A 16,604-nucleotide genomic window follows, 5' to 3' on the forward strand; every position below is an offset into this window, starting at 1 on the left:
GACAAATTAATGAGTGAAAACACATATTATTCTCCTGCTTCAGCTGGGTTGTTTACCTCCATTGTCTATTTGGGAGGCTTGATTGAGTTACGCAGCCACCTGTGCCTGGTTTGTGGTCTGATTGATTTGTGCTAAGATAGATGAACCTGATGGCAGAATCTGAAGAGGAGGAGGATGATACTGGTCCATAAGGCTAATTAGATTTGCATGGGATTTGCCATTAGTCTTGCTAGATGCTCTATTTACAGATGTGTATTTTATCTTTTTTAAAGAAGTAGTTTGGGATATAGAGTACCAGTCAAAAGTTTAGACACCCCTACTCATTCATAGCTTTTTCTGTATTTTGACTCTTTTCTACACTGTAGAGCAATACTTAAGACATCGAAACTATGAAATAACGTGGAGCATATACGGAATAATGTGCTAAACAAAAAAGTGTTAAAAATAAAATGTTTCATATTTTAGATTCTTCAAAGTAGCCACCATTTACCTTGATGACACTTTGCCCACTATTGGCTTAACCAGCTTTATGAGGTAGTCACTCGGAATGCTTTTCAATTAACAGGTGCCTCGTTAAAAGTTAATTAGTGCAAATTCATGCCTTGAGATCAAACACGTCAATAGCAAATAATAAAAATACAGTAAATAGTGTGATAATCCCGCCTCTGTTGGCTCCTGGGTGGGCTGTGCGTCTGTTCCTGTGTCCAAAATTGCTCACAACTCACTATATAGTGGACTATATAGTGATTTCGCCATTTTGTAGTGCTGTCTGAATGTATAGTGAGAATTATTACACCCTACAGTGGTGCTTGAAAGTTTGTGAACCCTTTAGAATTTTCTATATTTCTGCATAAATATGACCTAAAACATCATCAGATTTTCACACAAGTCCTAAAATTAGATAAAGAGAACCCAGTTCAACAAATGAGACAAAAAATATTAGACTTGGTCATTTATTTATTTATTGAGGAAAATGATCCAATATTACATATCTGTGAGTGGCAAAAGTACGCGAACCTTTGCTTTCAGTATCCGGTGTGACCCCCTTGTGCAGCAATAACTGCAACTAAACATTTCCGGTAACTGTTGATCAGTCCTGCACACCGGCTTGGAGGAATTTTAGCCCATTCCTCCGTACAGAACAGCTTCAACTCCGGGATGTTGGTGAGTTTCCTCACATGAACTGCTCGTTTCAGGTCCTTTCACAACATTTCGATTGGATTAAGGTCAGGACTTTGACTTGGCCATTCCAAAACATTAACTTTATTCTTTTTTAACCATTCTTCGGTAGAACGACTTGTGTGCTTAGAAGAAGAATTTAAACCAAAAAGTTCTATTTTGGTCTCATCCATCCACAAAACAGTTTTCCAATAGCCTTCTGGCTTGTCCACATGATCTTTAGCAAACTGCAGACGAGCAGCAATGTTTTTTTTGGAGAGCAGTGGCTTTCTCCTTGTAACCCTGCCATGCACACCATTGTTGTTCAGTGTTCTCCTGATGGTGGACTCATGAACATTAACATTAGCCAATGTGAGAGAGGCCTTCAGTTGCTTAGGCGTTACCCTGGGGTCCTTTGTGACCTTGCCGACTATTACACGCCTTGCTCTTGGAGTGATCTTTGTTGGTCGACCACTCCTGGGGAGGGTAACAATGGTCTTGAATTTCCTCCATTTGTACACAATCTGTCTGACTGTGGATTGGTGGAGTCCAAACTCTTTAGAGATGGTTTTGTAACCTTTTCCAGCCTGATGAGCATCAACAACGCTTTTTCTGAGATCCTCAGAAATCTCCTTTGTTCGTGCCATGATGCACTTCCACAAACATGTGCTGTGAAAATCAGACTTTGATGCATCCTTGTTCTTTAAATAAAACAGGGTGCCCACTCACACCTGATTGTCATCCTATTGATTGAAAACACCTGACTCTAACTTCACCTTCAAATTAACTGCTAATCCTAGAGGTTCACATACTTTTGCCACTCACAGATATGTAATATTGGATCACTTTCCTCAATAAATAAATGATCAAGTATAATATTTGTGTCTCATTTGTTTAACTGGGTTCTCTTTATCTACTTTTAGGACTTGTGTGAATATCTGATGATGTTTTAGGTCATATTTATGTAGAAATATAGAAAATTCTAAAGGGTTCACAAACTTTCAAGCACCACTGTATATAGTGGACTCATAGTATCCTACAATGCACCATGAAAAGTAGTGTACAACTGATGGTCACTAACCAAGCAATATATACCAGCATGCATTGCGGTTGTGCTGAAAGAAATAAAGTGTGTTGGGGTGAATGAACGGAGGAAGAAACACATGATAAACGGACATTCAATTACAGTTAAAAATAGTAAGAGAATAGAAAAAAGCTAAAGTAGAATTAGACAGATAAAAGACAAGAATAAAAGTTACAGTGCAGAGCGAGGAATTAACCAAAAGCCTCAAATTTGATTTAATAAAAGGCCGCGGCAAAGAAGAAAGAAAGTATTCAGCCTTGTTTTAAAAGAACTGAAAGATGCAGCAGACACCAAGTACTTTGAATTTACTAATGTGGGGAATATATTTATTATTATATGTATTTATCACAAAAATACATGCGTGTATTTATTATTTTGAAAACCCACCAGCTGACTGATCTGGCACGTTTTAATTGTGTGACAGTAATGACGTAAATAACGGCACGGCGGAATAGTGTCCAAAAGTGTTTTGGGGTTTTTTTTCATTTGATGAACGAGCTCACTACATCGTCCTCTATATAGAATTCCCGAGATAGTGAGTAGGAAGTAGTGAATGAGTGAGTGATTTCAGACACAGCCTGTGTTGCAGATGTCCATTAGGTGTGGCTGACTTGTTATTGGGAACACCTGGGCCTAGTGTTCCTGGTATTTAAGAGTATGCCGCATTTGTGCCCAGGGGAGAGAGGGAAGAAGAACCTCTGCTCTCCTACACTCCTCGGGCCCTGTTATTGTTTTCTTTTTTCCAAACCACCACCCTGCTTCACATTTTATCATCCATGCATACATACTGACACTACTGATTTACTGACTGTCACACCTCATAACCTTTTTGATGTTTTGACTGCTGGAGTTGCTTTTTTTTTGTCATTAAAATTTTTATATTGCTTTTATAATACAATTACAAAAAAGAACAAACACATTTAAGAACAAAAACACACACATCGGCAGCAACACAGAACATGACAGCTCTCCTCAATGACCTATTCACAGACATATTAATACACATACATATACATACAGTATACAACACACCCCAAATCCCCTAAGAATTTAAACCAACACTGTAATCAAAATACACCCATGCTTGGCTAGCTTTACTTGGTTCCTTCTGCACCCTTGAAATCATGACTTCAAAAGCAGCTGTCTCTGACATAAGTTGAAGCCATTCCTTAAAGGAACAGTCCACCATACTTCCATAATGAAATATGTTCTTCTCTGAATTGAGACGAGCTGATCCGTACCTCTCCGAGCTTTGTGCGACCTCCCAGTCAGTCAGACGCGCTGTTACTCCTGTTAGCAATATAGCTAGGCTCAGCATGGCCAATGGTATTTTTTGGGGCTGTAGTTAGATGCGACCAAACTCTTCTACGTTTTTCCTGTTTACATAGGTTTATATGACCAGTGACATGAAACAAAGTTCAGTTACACAAATTGAAACGTGGCGATTTTCTATGCTATGGAAAGTCCGCACTATACCTTCTGCGCGCTTCGACAGCGCATTGATACCTTCACTCGGAGTTGTACCATTTTTTTTAGACAGGGCGGACGGACCAGGGCATTCGCCCGCCTGGCCGTGCCCGACGAGGAGCGCTCTCGGCCGGCTTGGGAGGCAGACGGCAGCCCCTCCTGGAAGTGTGGTTTTACCATGGGCCTCATGCGGAAAAATGACAAAGTCCCAGTTTTACCATGGGGCTCGAGTTGTACCATTTTTTTTAGACAGAGCGGACGGACCAGGGCATTCGCCCGCCTGGCCGTGCCCGAAGAGGAGTGAAGGTATCAATGCGCTGTCGAAGCGCGCAGAAGGTGTTAGTACGCCTGTCATTATAGTGCGGACTTTCCATAGCATAGAAAATCGCCATGTTTCAATTTGTGTAACTGAACTTTGTTTCATGTCACTGGTCATATAAACCTATGTAAACAGGAAAAATGTGGAAGAGTTTGGTCACATCTAACTACAGCCCCAAAAAATACCATTGGCCATGCTGAGCCTAGCTACATTGCTAACAGGAGTAACAGCGCGTCTGACTGACTGGGAGGTCGCACAAAGCTCTGAGAGGTACGGATCAGCTGGTCTCAATTCAGAGAAGAACATATTTCATTATGGAAGTACGGTGGACTGTTCCTTTAATTTCAGGTCTATGTGGGCTCTTCCATTTACGGAGAATAATTCTAGCCGCTACCAGAAAACCTGTCATCATTAATCTACCTTCAGCTTTTGAAAGACCCTCTGGCATAAATGACTTATCTCCTAACAGACAAAATTGTGCAGACTCTGGTAAAGGTTGACTAAGCCAGTCCTCAAATTTTTTCAAAACTGCCTTCCAAAAGGGCATTATCAATGGGCAATCCCATAGTGCATGAAGAAGTGTACCCACCTCTTTATTACACTTCCAACATTTATTATCCTTTATTAAACCCATTCGAAATAGCTTACTTGGTGTAAAATAATACCTATGCACAATTTTGTAATGAATAAATTTATTTCTAGCATCCCTTGTAGCCCTTCCCACATTTGAAATAATATTTTCCCACGCAACCTCATCAATGTCTGTATCAAGATCTTTCTGCCATATAATCCTTAAGTTTTCACACAGTTTTGTTTGGATTTTTGACATTTTGTTATAAAATACAGAGGCAGAGTGTACATGTGAGATAGGTGGAGCATTAAAAAACTCCTGCACCACATTGTCTTCTTTATTCTCTCTTTTCAAACCAAGACCAGACCCCACAGAACTTCTCAACTGTAGATACCTCCAAAAATCCCCTTTGTCAGTCAAGTTAAACTTTTGTTTAAGATCCTCAAAAGACACATTGCTTTTGAATAAATTAAGATCTTTTGCTTTAACTTCTTTTTGTACCTCCTGTGATTTGTCATGATTTTGAGCTGGTTGTGACAATAGCCCTATTCCACAACCGTAGTAATCCATATTATGTCAAGAACTGCTCAACTAGTTCTGGGCCCACTCCTTTTTACACTGTACATGTTACCGCTGGGTCATATTATAAATAGTTTTAATATCACTTATCATATGTATGCAGATGATTTACAACTTCATTTTAATTTTAAACCCAAGGAGGCGTCAAGGCTCTCTAGGCTCCTAGGCTGCCTACAGGTAGGTGCCATCAAGGAGTGGATGGCAGGAAATTTTTTGCAGCTGAACCCTGGTAAAACAGAGGTGTTAATATTTGCTCCTGATAATGTTACACCTGAGATTATACAGAATATTGGGCCTTATTCACCTTTTGTTCGGTCCAGTCTGAGAAATCTAGGGGTGACTTTTGATAAGTCCTTTTCTTTCGAAATACATATCAAACAGTTAACCAAATCATGTTTTTTTCATCTGCGTAATGTTATTAAATTGAGATTTATGGTGTCTTACACAGAATTAGAGATGCTTCTTCATGCTTTCATCTCTTCCTGCATTGATTATTGTAATGCTCTTTTCTTTTCCCTTAACAAATCTGTCCTCTTTCGCTTACAGTCAATTCAAAATGCTGCTGCTAGGCTACTTACTAAGTCAAGCAGATACTCCCACATTACTCCCATTCTCAGCTCCCTTCACTGGCTTCCTGTACAGTACAGGATTCAGTTTAAAATTCTCACTATCACCTATATAACACTACATGGCCAGGCCCCTGCCTATTTAGTAGACTTAATTCACCCCCATATACTGGCACGCTCTCTCAGGTCTGACAATCAAAACCTTCTGTCTGTCCCACGTACTCGTCTAAAAACCCGTGGTGACCGTGCGTTAAGACAGTTGCTCCTAAATTGTGGAATGCCCTACCTATTCATCTCAGGTTTGCTGTCTCTGTAGACTGTTTTAAAAGGCAGCTAAAGACACACATTTTAAACTAGCTTTTGGTTAACGTTGTATACCTATTGCCATGGGCGTCGCCACCATTGAATGTGAAGGGGATGTGTCCCCCTCACATTTCATAATTCTTCATTTGGACCCCCCCACACACACATTTAACATAAAATATGAGTTCACCCAGCGCCGTTTCTATTGCTTCGTGAAAGAATCCATTCCACTTGATCGATAAGAGAATACACATCCCACTGAAAATCCACTCCGGGTTTTCCGGGCATTACCTACAACAGCTCACCACGCGCGAGTGAATCTCAGCGCGAGCAGAGACATTTTTGGTGCAGCTGCTCGAAAGTGGAGGAGGTGACGTCAGCCCCATTGCCACCTCACAGTGTCTTGCTTTTGCTAAAACCTTATTCTTTTGTGATATGCCCTCAAAATTAACCCTAGGCCACGTTAAATTAATGTTCAACTAAACAATGAAATAAGCTTAGGCCCTGTCCACACGGCAACGGATTCAGGTGACTCCGATACAATTGCTTATCGTTTAGGCCTGGCGTCCACATGGCACCGGCGTTTTGGGTGCCCAAAACGCAATCTTTTTGAGAACGGGTTCCAGAGTGGAAAGATCTGGCAACGTTGCCATTGTGAAGTCGTCTGGATGAGTAGAACGGATTTGTTTACGATGACGTCACAACCACATGACTGTGAGTGCTTCACGCAGGGTAGAAGTGTAACGAACTCGATGCGAGTTGTCAACAAATCCTATAACTTGGTTCATGAAACGCGCTTACAAAATATTTTCACTGTGAATATTTATTGTGTAATGGTGCAAAGTGAGAGAGAGAGAGAGAGAGAGAGAGAGAGAGAAAGAGAGACTCTGCCCTTAGGGCAGAGTCAATCCCGCCAGCAAAAATAGGGAAAAAAAGGAGCGATCTCACCTCTTCAGATGTTGGTTTAAGTCCTACAATACATTCCTCAAAAAGGGTGTAGAAGAGCAAATTAATCCATCAACGTGTAGCATTCAATTTATTCCGGACCATTAAAGACGCCGTCTTCCGCGTAGAATCATACGTCATCCTCGCCGCCATATTGGATTGGTCAAAGCGGAGAATAAAGATTCATGTGCTGCGTTTAACTGTACCAACATGTTTACCGTCCAAACGAGATCACATGGGATTACCTTTCACAGGTGAGAAACAACAAATTAATCCATCAACGTGTAGCATTCAATTTATTCCGGACCATTAAAGACGCCGCCTTCCGCGTAGAATCATACGTCATCCTCGCCGCCATATTGGATAGGTCAAAGCGGAGAATAAAGATTAGCTGCGTTTAACTGTACCAACAGGTTTGCCGTCCAAACGAGATCACATGGGATTACCTTTCACAGGTGAGACTGGAAAAATACTTTTCATTGTATTTGGTCATTATAATGTAATTTTACGAACAGATTTTCCTGACTTTGTGGCTAATATGAAGTCTCGCGCATAATAGTTTATGCGCATGCGTCCTTACTTCTTCTATTGTTCTGGTGTCTCCGAAGGGACCATCTTACAGCGCCCCTAGAGGTGTGGCATGTGTATTGCATCGTTTTCAGCAAGCGTTGCGTTGCCATATGGACCTGATATTTTACTGATCGTTGCCCATTTGGACGCGATATATTTTTAAATAACATCTCGTTGCCGTTGTCGTGTGGATGTAGCCTTAGCCTAATGGGGTATTCTTGATTGATGATGAATTGTTTGCAGACACAATGGACATAAGGACATTCTTTACAAAGAAGTGGAAAGTAAGTAAAAATTTCCCCACAGGACAAAATTTCCCCACAATGGAAATGTTAGTTCAGTTAGCTGGTTAGTCAATGTTAGGAGATGTATCAGCTAGCTTATTGTTAGCTATCATTTAATTCAACCCCAGTATGCCTACCTCATTGTAATGCCAAGAATGAGGTCAAGTCTGCTCTGATGATATTTATTGATTTCCTGTTGTGATTTGAAGAACGCGGCACGGTGGTGTAGTGGTTAGCGCTGTCGCCTCACAGCAAGAAGGTCCTGGGTTCGAGCCCCGGGGCCGGCGAGGGCCTTTCTGTGTGGAGTTTGCATGTTCTCCCCGTGTCCGCGTGGGTTTCCTCCGGGTGCTCCGGTTTCCCCCACAGTCCAAAGACATGCAGGTTAGGTTAACTGGTGACTCTAAATTGACCGTAGGTGTGAATGTGAGTGTGAATGGTTGTCTGTGTCTATGTGTCAGCCCTGTGATGACCTGGCGACTTGTCCAGGGTGTACCCCGCCTTTCGCCCGTAGTCAGCTGGGATAGGCTCCAGCTTGCCTGCGACCCTGTAGAAGGATAAAGCGGCTAGAGATAATGTGATGTGTGTGTGATGTGATTTGAAGAACTTGTTTTGTCTGGTCTTTGCCAGTTTTCTGGAAAGTAACATGGGAAATCAGTGTATGGGGAAGGAATAGTAGAAAGGAAAGCAATGGAGAGAGATGGATGTTATTCCAGGTGGATTGTGAAGGAAAGGGGGATAAAAGTTATGAAGTGGTAGAAATTGTGGTGGCACCAATGTAAGGAGTTATATCTATAAATCTATTTGTTATACTAATCTGTAAATGTTACTGTAGTACCACCATTGCATGTAGGTTGACAAAACTGCACTTGTTCATTGTGTGAAGTTCTCTTTTATGTGTCATTGCTTGACAGTGTGATTTTGTGTGAAAAAAGTTAAATGCACCCACTAAAGTCACTGCTGGTGGTTAATAAAATTGCACCTGTTCATTGTGTGAAGTTGTTTTTTGTGTGTCACCGTTGCTTGACACAGTGTGATTTTGTGTTATGAAGTTTGCATGATGCTATGTCATGCCTGTTCACTGTGTGAAATTATGAATATTCTTATTTTTAAACATACAGTTGAGTGTCACTATTGCTTGGCACAGTGGCATGTTGTGTTACATCTAAAACTAAATAAAAAAGGAAACACAAAATAAAAAGTAAAATGCACCCATAAAGTCATTCTCTAGCCACTTTATCCTATTCTACAGGGTCGCAGGCAAGTCACTGTTGATGATAAATTGTGTCACATTCATCTCATTATCTTAGGCAGAGCAGTGGGTTTAAAAACAGGCTGATGAATATATGGACTAGTTGAATGAGGACTTATTGTTGAGTCTCGAAAATAGTCATTGAATTAAGTGACTTTTGAAGGTAAAATTACGTGTTTAACAACCTGTTAAAAATACACCAGAATGCAGGAAATGGCATCTAATTAATTAAAAATTTTCTGGGGGAGGACCCCTGCCAGTGTGTCCCCCCCACATTAAAAATGCTTCTGACGCCCCTGCCTATTGCTATATTATCTGTGACTGTGTCTCATTATGTTATTATGTTTTGTGTTTTAGCCTTTTAATTTTTCTGTTATTGTGAAGCACTTTGTGACTGTTTTGTCTGGGGAAAGCACTATATAAATAAATTTTACTTACTTTTACTTCAACTAAATAAAGAGAAACAACAGTCCATCATTACTTTAAGACATGAAGTGTCTTTTAATTAATATAAATAAAGAAAAAAAAACATTGAATTAGAAGGTGTGTCCAAACCTTTGACTGGTATTGAATATTGAAAAAGTCATCGAAGGGCTATCAACATACAAAATAGGAAAAAATTAAGGACACCATGTTTGTCTTTTCTGAGCAACAGGCTACCCCCAACTGTGATGAGTGAAGTCCTCCTCAAATAGTGATCTGTATAGTCAATGTTATAGATTTAACAAGTTAATAAGTTTGTATGTTGATTGATCTAAAGCAGTGTTTCTCGACCACTGGGCCGCGAAGCGCCATCTAGTGGGCCGCAAATTTTTTTCCCAAGTTGAAGCTAATTTTTACTCGTAGTAGGGTGCAATTGCTGGGTTGTATCTGACGTCACATCTGCCTCATTAAAGGGGAACTGAAGTCATTTTTAAACTTGCTTTATTTCTTAATTAACATGTTATTCAATTATGTTTTCGGTTTTATTAACCTTATATCATGACTCATCTCATTATCTCTAGCCGCTTTATCCTTCTACAGGGTCGCAGGCAAGCTGGAGCCTATCCCAGCTGACTATGGGCGAAAGGCGGGGTACACCCTGGACAAGTCGCCAGGTCATCACAGGGCTGACACATAGACACAGACAACCATTCACACCTACGGTCAATTTAGAGTCACCAGTTAACCTAACCTGCATGTCTTTGGACTGTGGGGGAAACCGGAGCACCCGGAGGAAACCCACGCGGACACGGGGAGAACATGCAAACTCCGCACAGAAAGGCCCTCGCTGGCCCCGGGGCTCGAACCCAGGACCTTCTTGCTGTGAGGCGACAGCGCTAACCACTACACCACTGTGCCGCCCCTATATCATGACTCGTATTGGCATATTATATTACACTTATCAGCCTTTTCAGTTTGTAGCCGTGTTGAATGTAGTTCATATGGTCCACAGCAGGCGTCGCTTATCCACTCGATCTTCATGAGACTTGTGCAAGACTTCAAACGTGAAGTGTCAGCACCGTCATTTTGAAAACTGTTTACACAGCAGCCAGATCGCCATATCATTCCAATTTAGATTAATTTCGAGATTTACCAGCTTCATCAGTGATGGAGATTATTCCATACGACTTCGAACCAACGTGGAGTAGAGAAGAGTTGGAAAGACGACAGGATAAGGACTAGTCCGTCGTGCTGGTATTTATGTCATTACTGTAGCACAATTAAAACGTGTCAGATCAGGCGGCTGGTGAGTTTTCAAAATAATAAATACGTGCATGTATTTTTGTGATAAATACCTATTATACTGAGCACATTTCCCACATAATCTTCAATAAGGTTTCGGACGGCACTACAAAATGGCGTCCCCACTATATAGTGCCCTAGCAGATGTTGGTCACTTTGATTTCTGCTGTACGTTTTACTTCCGTCCTACAAAGTCTCGCACAGGTCTCAGCGAATCTCGTTTATGGCCATTGCTTTGACATATGGACTGATATATTACATAGCATATTTCGAACACTCATAGCTTACTATAGCAGTGACAAAATAGCTGTCAGAAATGCATTCCTACATTTTATAAAATGAGATAAATAAAACTTTGATAATAAAAAATTGCCTTCAGTTCCCCGTTAAGCTACAGTCACACTACAGCTCGCAATGCTTTGCGATGGGTTATTATCAATGAAACTGAGGCATGCATGGCGATATACACGTGAGCTAAAACTTGTGGTCACATAGCAGGTCAACATTTGACTGTCACGTGTTTGTGCACTTGAGTCTGGTGCAGCTAGAGAGTGGAACACACGCTCACGGAGCGTATTGTGCGTGCTCTTGGGACCCAGTCATTATGGGAAACACCTGATACTGATTTGAGCACAATCAGCAGATACAGACAGATATGGATATGGATGCTGTTTTCACAAAGGCCTTGCAAAGTATTATCATTATCACTGTCATGCTTGTCTCTAACCATGTTTATAATGCTGTTTAAATATTCTGCTTTTGTTTGTGTTGGGTTTTTTTTGGTAAATATCACGCCTGCTAATAAACACTCTTACTGCACTTAGCTCCATCTACCGCTATCTATCTTGTAGTGTCCTGATCCCCAGATCTTTAACCCAGCCACATATAAAAAGGTGTTTGCCTCCATGCTTTTCCAGGTTTTCATCTGTGTGTCCGTGTAAAACGATGCCTGCAACACCAGGTAGTTTGAAACGTCAGGGAACTCAACAGATGGATAATTTTCCAACTCATTGGAAAATTCCTTCTTTGTTAGTGTGTAAGGATCTATCCCATTGAGTGGTTTCTACATCCACTTCTTTTGAATGTACTTTTTGGTTTTAATAACTTGCTTGTTTGCTGTACACAAACATGGCAATAAGTTCTTGTGTTAATGGACCAGACTCCACTTTTGGATCATTAATCCCTTTAGACTGAGAATGCCCTGCATGCATGGTTTGGCTTCTGGCACATCCATACAGTTTTAAATACAAGTTAAAAACAGTTTGTTTTTATTGCATTTATTTAATTCCTGGGCTCCCATCTGTAACAGGGAGTGATGTTGCATCCCATTAATACACTTTACAATAGATTATTAGATTCTAATAGAATAGATGAGCCAAAATAATTAGGGATTTTTTTTTAATAGGCCCTGACTCGTTACAAGTATGAATAGGTGGGCCTCGAAGCAGAAAAGTTTGAGAACCCCTGATCTAAAGCAAATATTTAGAATACAACATCTAATGGTAAGAAGCGCTACTTTAATTGTGTCTCAATGCACATACTGATACTTCCTATTTTGAGTGCATAAGTGTGTCCACACATAAATATGGCAACATGTAGTGCACTATGAGTACCCAGATGATGTACTCAAAACAGTCAAAATGTTGAGTGTGCAACACTGCACACTTCTCACCCTTAATAGTCGCCATCTTGGCTACATAATAGAAGAGGAGGGAACACCAAGCTATTTTCAGCCAATCGCAGGAAAGAGTGTCATTTACGACGATCTAATTTCCAAGTTGCACAAAATATCTATCCACACAAGCAAGGGAAATTAAAAATGTGTTAATTTTTAAGAGGTGAGCAAAAAAAAAAAAAAAGCAGACTTTTTTTTTGGTGGGTTATACAACAATCACAATCAAGTGTTGCGATCACTATTTCTGGTAAGTGCACAGCTTGCCGTGTTTGATTTGAGACAGTACTACCCTGTCAAAATTCATGCACTATGCAAGTAAGTACATAGTGTGCACACTGTACTACATGGGAGTTTACTAACAGAAGTACACCAGACAGAGCATTTGTTTTCTTCTGATGCTGTATGCAGCCATGTTGATTTGACATCGTAATTTCCATGTTGCATGAGATAGGCTAGCTATACACACAAGCGAGGAAAATTAAAAACGTGTTCACTTTTAAGAAGTGAGGGGGGAAAACAGCTGATTTTTTGGCGGGTTATGCAGCAATTTTATTTTATTTTATTTTATTTTATACAGCATCTCAGATGCCAGGGTGGCACGGTGGTGTAGTGGTTAGCGCTGTCGCCTCACAGCAAGAAGGTCCTGGGTTTGAGCCCCGGGGCCGGCGAGGGCCTTTCTGTGTGGAGTTTGCATGTTCTCCCCGTGTCCGCGTGGGTTTCCTCCGGGTGCTCCGGTTTCCCCCACAGTCCAAAGACATGCAGGTTAGGTTAACTGGTGACTCTAAATTGACCGTAGGTGTGAATGGTTGTCTGTGTCTATGTGTCAGCCCTGTGATGACCTGGCGACTTGTCCAGGGTGTACCCCGCCTTTCGCCCATAGTCAGCTGGGATAGGCTCCAGCTTGCCTGCGACCCTGTAGAAGGATAAAGCGGCTAGAGATAATGAGATGAGATCTCAGATGCCACTCATACAGGTGGTCATACTTTGGATCTTGTCTTTTCTCTGGGCTTAAATGTCAATTACATTTGATATGAGGATCTTCTGATCAGTGATCATAAATACATTCTTTGACACTGCTGTAAATTTTGACTCCTTGTGTGTAAATAAAACACTGCACTCGTGTATCATTACCCAGTACACGTGAGTTGTTTTCTGTGTATTTCTCGTATGATTTTAATATAAGTCTTAAAAATGTTGAGCTGTTAATGCAGACTTTTAATGAGCATTGCTCCACCTTACTGGATAAAATGTCTCACCTAAAGATCACAACTAAGGCCATCTGCAATATTTACTCCTGGATGACGGATGATGTCCGCCACTTGAGACAGAAATGCTGCAGGACAGAACATTTATGGAAAGCCAGTAGGCTTGAAATCTGTGGTTGGTTGAAGAGAGCAACTGGACTTGCTTGAAGATTCTTGAAAACGTTTCGCCTCTCATCCTAAAGGCATCCTCAGTTCTGTCTGACTAAAGGGAGTATCCAGTATTTATCCTCTCATGGATCATCATAGAATCTGAATCAGAATGCTGATGGCTGCATTGTAGGTGGCTGATAAAAGATGTCATAGACACCCACCTCTGTTCAATGATGGTCGTTCCAGGTTGACAAAAATGAACGATCCTCTCTGGCTAAGATGTCTGCCAGTTTTCTGGAAGTCCTCTCATACTCCCACACCAGTCGAAGGGATCTCATCCCAAAGTATGTAGAAACATATCTGTGGCGAATCTCAGTCATCCAGGTACATAGTAATCTGTGGTTGGTTGAAGAGAGCAACTGGACTTGCTTGAAGAATCTTGAAAACGTTTCGCCTCTCATCCTAAAGGCATCCTCAGTTCTGTCTGACTAAAGAGAGTATCCAGTATTTATCCTCTCATGGATCATCATAGAATCCGAATCAGAATGCTGATGGCTGCATTGTAGGTGGCTGATAAACGATGTCATAGACACCCACCTCTGTTCAATGATGGTCGTTCCAGGTTGACAAAAACCTTTGACTGGTGCGGGAGTATGAGAGGACTTCCAGAAAACTGGCAGACATCTTAGCCACCTACAATGCAGCCATCAGCATTCTGATTGGGATTCTATGATGATCCATGAGAGGATAAATACTGGATACTCCCTTTAGTCAGACAGAACTGAGGATGCCTTTAGGATGAGAGGCGAAACGTTTTCAAGAATCTTCAAGCAAGTCCAGTTGCTCTCTTCAACCAACCACAGATTACTATGTACCTGGATGACTGAGATTCGTCACAGATACAGTAGGCTTGAAGTGCATCATCTTTATTTTAGAGATCTCTGAAAGGATTTTAATACATTAGTAAATGAAACCCATACTGCCTACTTTGCTAATTTAATTTCTTCTTCCCAGAAAAACCCTAAGGTATTATTTGATATTGTTAACAACATTGTGTCACTGCCTTCTCCTGCAGTACCATATTATTCTGTCAGTGGCTATAATAAGTTTATGACCTTTTTTGTAGACAAGGGAATGGCCATTAGGTCCACCTTTCACCCTGGGACTTTCCCACACACCTCATTGTACTGGACTCTTTTCAACCCATCAGCCGAGATGATTTAATAGATTTGATGAAGAAAATGAAGCCATCCTCTAGTCTATTGGATGTAATCCCATTTCCATTACTTCTAAAAGTTTTTCCCCACTATATTAGCCATTGTTAATTCCTCACTGTCCTCAGGGTGTGTTCCCTCTTACTTTAAGCAGGGTACTCTTCAGCCCATTATAAAGAAACCTAACTTAGATCCCGCTGTCCTCAAGAATTATAGGACTATATCTAAACTACCTCTTCTGTCTAAAGTCTTAGAGAAGGTTGTGACCAATCAACTCATTGCAGTTCTTGAGAGGCACAGTGTCTATGATAAGTTTCAATCCAGGTTTCAGAAATGATACTGTACCAAAACTGTTCTTCTGAGGGCATCAAATGTCATTCTAATGTCCTTTGATTCAGGTGACTGCTCTTTGCTGGTACTACTCGGCCTCAGTTCTACATTTGACACAGAAGATAATCATATCCTGATAAAGAGACTACATCACTGGGTGAGCATATCAGGCACAGCTTTAGACTTGTTTAAATCTTACCTCACTGACCAAAGTTTCACGGTCTCCACTGGTGATTTTGTGTCCGACTTCTCCCCACTATCTTGTGGTGTCCCCCAGGGCTCAGTCCTGGGACCCTTACTTTTTCTGATTTATATGCTGCTACTAGGATGGATTGACCGTGAGTTGGCCTAGTGGTTAGCGTGTCCGCCTTTCGATCGGGAGATCGCGAGTTCCACTTGCGGTCGGGTCATACCAAAGACCAGCATAAAAATGGTACCTACTACCATCTGGCAAGGCACGCTGCAATACAGATGTGAGTGGGGAAGTCAAACTCTTGCGGTTACTAGAGGGCCAGCCCTCCACTGTAACCCTAGCTGTATAAGCTAGAGGCCAAGGAATATCGAAACGGAGATTGGCACCACACCCATACGCCTTAAAGAGTTGGTTACTACTGGGACAGGAGACTGCCTGGGAAGATCAGATTCTGGCGTGAGAGGGACTTGACTTGACTGGGACGGATTATTAACAGCTTCAACAGTTCATATCATTTGTTTGCCAATGGCATCCAACTCCACCTTACGTTTAAGCCCTGTGAGACTGATAAATTATCTCTGCTTGTTGATTGTCTTAGTGCCATCAGGGATTGAGCAGAAGGAAACTTTTTACAGCTAAATCCAGGTAAGACAGAGGTTCTGATTGTTGCTCCTGAAAGTCATATCCCCACTATCCATCAAATAATGGGATTTCTTTCTTTTGCTGCCCAACCAAGCCTGTGAAACCTAGAGGTTATATTTGACCAGTCATTATCATTTGATACCTATGTAAAGCAACTGACTAGGTCATTCATTCAAAGGAACATCAGTAAATTGAGAGCGGTAGTTTCATATACTGAGTATATGAAATATGCTCAGTATACTAGAGTTCCTATATACATGCTTTCATCTCCTTCTGTATAGACTACTGTAATTTACTGTTTTCATCACTGAATAAGTCTGCTCTAGATCATCTACAGGCTATTCAAAATGCTGCCGCAAGACTGCTCACCCCGAC

Source organism: Neoarius graeffei, chromosome 11 (assembly GCF_027579695.1).
Source record: "Neoarius graeffei isolate fNeoGra1 chromosome 11, fNeoGra1.pri, whole genome shotgun sequence".
Taxonomy (NCBI): Eukaryota; Metazoa; Chordata; class Actinopteri; order Siluriformes; family Ariidae; genus Neoarius; species Neoarius graeffei.